This window comes from Capricornis sumatraensis, chromosome 3 (genome assembly GCF_032405125.1).
Source record: "Capricornis sumatraensis isolate serow.1 chromosome 3, serow.2, whole genome shotgun sequence".
Lineage (NCBI taxonomy): Eukaryota > Metazoa > Chordata > Mammalia > Artiodactyla > Bovidae > Capricornis > Capricornis sumatraensis.
In genome coordinates, this window is record NC_091071.1 from 106,901,793 (window position 1) to 106,907,267 (window position 5,475).

Consider the following 5,475-nt stretch of genomic DNA (forward strand, 5'->3'; position numbering starts at 1 on the left):
ACAGATTTGGCTTTGCAGCCTGGTGCTGCCACTTTCTAGCTGCATGTCCTTGGTAAGTTACTTCTGTGTCAGGATGCGTTGAGTTCCATGTGACAGGATTGTCGACTTGTCTGGTTTCATTCATAAGGATATTTGTGATTTGCTGGAGAAAAAGCCCAGAGATAGGCATTACCAGTCTCTATGAGACCATCAACAACCAAACTTATCCTTTCCTCCTGCATCCTTAGATGCATCCCATCTCTGCCTCTTGCTTGTCATAGACTGACGACACCTCCAGCTTCACTTTTTCTCCTGATAATATCTAAAGCCTGAAGCAGCAGGAGTGAGGCATAAAGGGCTTTCTCTTCTATCCCTTTTTATCTCATGAAGGAGAAAACACTTTCCCAGGAACCCTCAACAGTCTTGTTTGTATCTCTCATGCCTGCATCAGTACCAGCCATGAGTAAAACAGCACATGGTCACCAAAACTGGTTGTCTGATTCACTAGGACTTTGTCTAGGCTCATTGTCATCCCCAACAAAATCAGGCCTGGTTAATGAGGAGGCAAGTTGTGGAGGCCATGGTTTGGCAACCAGAAGCATCAGTCTAAGTTGCCTCATCTCTTCAAAGAGAGGATAATGATACCTGCCTCACTGCATTGGTAGAAGGATGAATGAATAACATAGGTAGAGCATCTGGTACACGGTGCACACTTGCTCAGCGTCCACTCCCTTCTGTGGTTAGGCATCTAGACTCTTGGGTCTAGCAGGGACCTCAGAGGTTAGCTAGGCCAGCCCCCTCCTTTTGTGGGTCACAAAACAAATGGGTCAATTCTAAAGGAAATTGAGCCTGAATATTCATTGGAAGGACTGATGCTGAAGCTCCAATGCTTTGACCACCTGATGCAAAGAGCTGCCTCATTGGAAAAGACCCTGATGCTGGGAAAGATTGAAGGCAGGAGGAGAAGGAGATGACAGAGGACGAGATGGTTGGATGGAATCACCAACTCAATGGACGTGAGTTTGAGCAAACTCTGGGAGATAGTGGAAGACAGAGGAGACTGGTGTGCTAAGTCCATGGGGTCTCAAAGAGTAAGACACAATTTAGCGACTGAACAACAACAACAAAGCAAATGGGTGTTGAACCAGATCCAAGAAAGAGATGTGCTTAAAAAAGGAATGATGAGAAACGGTCAGACTGGGGCTATCTTATGGAGTCTTGCCAACAGGATTTGTTGATGGCTTAGGCATATAAGCATGAAAGAGCAGAGTTGAGGATACTTCAGGGTTTTTAGATGGTGCCCTGTGCTGAGGTGGAGAACATCACAGGAAGGTTAGAATTACTTTTGCTAAAATGGGAAGAAGTCAGTTTGTTTTATTGTATTTATTTGTATTTATTTGGCTGTGCTGCACAGCCTATGGGATCTTAGTTCCCCAACAAGCCCTCAGCAGTGAAAGTACAGAGTCTTCCCTGAACCTCCAGGGAATTCCAGGAAGAAGGCAACTTGAACCTTTCAAACTTTGTCTTTACATTCTTTGTTTTACAGATTTGGGGATTATTCATAACGTAAAGTGTAATGGGTAATTTCTAAATCCATAGAAAAGATAGCTAAAGATTTCCATATAATTTAGCTTCCTCAAATTTCACAGGATTCTGTTGCCTAATGTTGACATCTGATCAATCCAAAAAGTCAATTAATATTTGGAAATAATCTTCGTTTTGCAAAGCCAATGTACTCTCCCTTTGATTCATTTCACTGGGCAGAAAAGAAAGATGAGAAAACAGCCCATTGTTGCCTTTCTGCAGTGTTTGGAGACTTCTGGACAATGTCTTTAAGAGATATAACTCCTGATCCCCAGGAGTGGCAGTTCTTCTTCATTAGGGCAGAGGTCCCAATGTCCAGGGTCTAATGCCTGATGATCTGACATGGAGCTGATGTAATAATAATAAAGATAAAGTGCCCTATAAATGTAATACACTTGAATCATTCTGAAACCATCCACTGCCCACCCATCCATGGAAAATTTGTTTTCCACAAATCAGGTCCCTGATGCCAAAAAGGCTGGGGACAGCTGATTAAGGAGATACTAAAGGCAAGGTCTTAAATGCATCCATGGAATTTGGTTTTCCTTACTTGCTCAAAAATACATTTTTAAATACTTACTTGTTCTTCAGCAGCCAGGCCAGATGTGTCCTTGTCAAACTGAGTGGATTCACTCCCTGGGTACTGGCCAGTCACAGACTGCTACTTATCTTGGCCTTGTAATGGTGGTCATGGGGGGAGATGGGGAAGCCAGGGAAAATATAGATCAGAGAAAGAGCTTCAAGAATCCTTAATGATCACACAGATCAATGATTCTGAGCCTTGCCTGCAATGGGAATCACCTTGGGGATCTTCTAACAACACTAAGGCCTGCCTCCTACCACTCAGATTTTGACACAAGTATCTGGGAGTGTAGCCAGGACATCAGTAATTTTTAAACACTCCTCCAGTGTTTTTCATACACAGCTTGGGTTAAGAACCACTGACTTTGTTCCCAGTGAGAACAAAGCTCACTGAATCCCAGAACTTCTAGGCCACATGGTTTGTGAGGTAGTATATGAGGTTTCAAACTCAGGCTTTGCACATCTTCTGTCAATGGTCTCAAGAAGAAGGAGGCATAGCCAGAGAGAAAAGAGAGGCAAACTTATTTAGAAGGTTGGTGGGAATGCTTGTGAATTCACTGAAAGTAGATAATTTCTGTGGTTCATCTAAGAGTTGTGATTAGATCACTTCAATATGTTCCCCAGTGAGGGGGCATGGCATGGGCAACCACAGACAACAGCCTGGTTAGCCTTTCTCCTCCAAAGCCATACCCTCCCTTGGGATTGGTGCTCACCCCTCTGGGTAACAGAATTCAAGTGAGAAAGAACAGAGCTCATGGAGAATGCTGGTCTTGGTCTTGGTATTCCCAGGGCTGAAGAATGTGAATGGGAACAGGACACCTTTGCTTATGACATTAAAGAGGATCATTGGGAAAGTTTATAGGAACAAAAAACAAAGTTAAGCATTCTTAAACTTTATTTTTTTCAGCTTCATTTATTTAAAAAATTTTGGAGTATAATTGATTTTTGATGTTGCACTAATTGCAGCTGTACAGTAAAGTGAATCAGTTATTCATATATATGTATCCAGTCTTTTTTAGATTCTTTTCCCATATAAGTTATTACAGTGTGTTGAGAAGAGTGCCCTGTGCTATTCAATAGCTCCTGAAACAACTAGCATTTTTTTGTGTGCTTAATAGGCTTTTGGAAGTCTTTTCTGGTGAAATGTCTATTCAAATCCTTTGCTCATTTAAAAATTAATGTATTAGTCATGACTGTATTAGCCGTAGGAGTTTGAGTTTGTTTGCTTGCTTGCATGTTTGTTTTTTGATCGATTCTTTAGGATTTTCTATACACAGAATCATGTCATCTGTAAATAAAGACAGTTTTTTACTTCATTCTTTCTAATTTCAGTTCAGTTGAGTCACTCAGTCGTGTCCGACTCTTTGCGACTCCATGAACTGAAGCATGCCTGGCTTCCCTGTCCATCACCAACTCCCGGGGCCTGCTCAAACTTATGTCCATTGAGTCCGTGATGCCATCCAACCATCTCGTCCTCTGTTGTCCCCTTCTCCTCCTACCTTCAATCTTTCCCAGCTTCAGGGTCTTTTCCATTGAGTTAGTTCTTTGTATCAGATGGCCAAACTATCAGAGCTTCAGCTTCCTATGAATATTCAGGACTGATTTCCTTTAGGATTGACTAGTTTGATCTCCTTGCAGACAAACAGACTCTCAAGAGTCTTCTCCAACACCACAGTTCAAAAGCATCAATTCTTCAGCACTCAGCTTTCTTTATAGAGTTGTTTTATCTCTTTTTGTTGCCTTACTGCAGTGACTAGAACCTCAAGTACAACATGAAATAGGCCCGATGAGAGGAGACATTTGCCTTGTTCCTGATCTCAGGGTAAACAATCAGTGTTTCATATTAAGTATGAAGTTAGCTGTAGGTTTTCCACGGATACCCCTTTACAGACTGAGGAATTTCCCTTCATTTCCTGTTTTATTGAGAACTTTTATCATGAACAGTGTTGCATTTGTCAAATGCATTTTTTTTTGAGCATTAAAATACTTTATAACAACAGAAGGTAGCTGGAAACACTACATGCTAACAGACAATATGACACATAACTCGGGTTGGGGGTGCAGAGGAGTCAGCTGGGAGTGCGGCTGAGGCCACCGGTTTAGACCAAGAGCCTTTCGATGGACGGCTGGATGGACTGGATCTGCTGCTTCAGTTGTGAGCCCTCTTTGATGGTGACAGAGCAGGCAATGACAGGCCTGGAGACCCTGCAGGCTTGTCCCAGAGCCTGCTTGGAGCGCACAAACACATAGGGCACGTTCTTGTCCTCACACAGCAGTGGGAGGTGCAGGATGATCTCCAAGGGCTCCGCATCTGCAGCCATCACGATGAACTCAGAGATGCCTCTGTTGAGGGTTTTGGTGGCCTCATTGGCTCCTTTTCGAAGCTGCTTGTAGTTACATGACTGCTGAACAAGGTTCAGTAGTTTCTTGGTGAGGTGGGCATCTGCAAGAGGGTAGGCCTTTGGATTGATGTCAGCCTCGGTCATAGCTGCGGTTCAGTGGTACCGTCCCTCCTCAAGAAGCACAGGCAACGTCAGAAAAGGTCAAATGCATTTTTTACAAGGGTTTGAGATTTGATAGACCTAATATTGGAAATAGACCGTGGGTGGAGCTGGAAGAGGAAAGTCTCAAGGCTGCAGCTGGAGGATCAGAGGAAAAGTGATTAAAGGCATATTACTGGATTCAGATTGCTACTGTTTATTAAGAATTTTTGCATTGATGTTCATGTGGATCAGCCTTTAGTTTTCTTGTGATGTCTATCTGGCTTTGTTGTTAGGGTAATGCCAGCCTCATCTAATGAAGTGGGAAGTGTTCCGGTATCCTCAATTTTTTGACAGCTATGTAGGAGGTATTATTATTTTAAATACTGAATGAAATTATCCAGGTGAACTTTTACAAGCTTATTTCAAATTATGTCTCTTTTTGGCTTAAAATCCTGTTGGTTTCCTTTCTTTCATTTTTCTGGTTGTGTGGCTTGCAGAGTCTTAGTTTCCCAACCAGGGATTGAACCTGGGCCCTCAGCAGTGCAAGTGTAGAGTCCTAACCACTGGACCACCAGCAAATTCCCCAAATACTATTGCTTTCTATTTCATTTAGATCAAGACCCAGCCTCGTCACCTGACTTATAAAAATCCTAAGTGGCCCCTTCTGTCTACTGTTCCAAACTCACCACTAACCTGTCTGCCACCTTCTCTTATTGTACTTCAGCCACCTGAGTTTTGTGTGTCCCTCAAACATACTGAGCTTGCTTTAACCACACACAACTTGTTTCCACCTCTGGACCTTTGGATCCGTTGCCTTCTGGTCCTGAAACCTCCTTTTCCCTACATG

At 42.8% G+C, this 5,475-nt stretch overlaps 1 pseudogene; it reads right to left on the reverse strand.

Moving 5' to 3' along the window:
• Positions 1–4,244: 4,244 nt before the first annotated feature.
• On the reverse strand, positions 4,245–4,631 carry LOC138077225 (NHP2-like protein 1 pseudogene; annotated as a pseudogene).
• Positions 4,632–5,475: the final 844 nt, after the last annotated feature.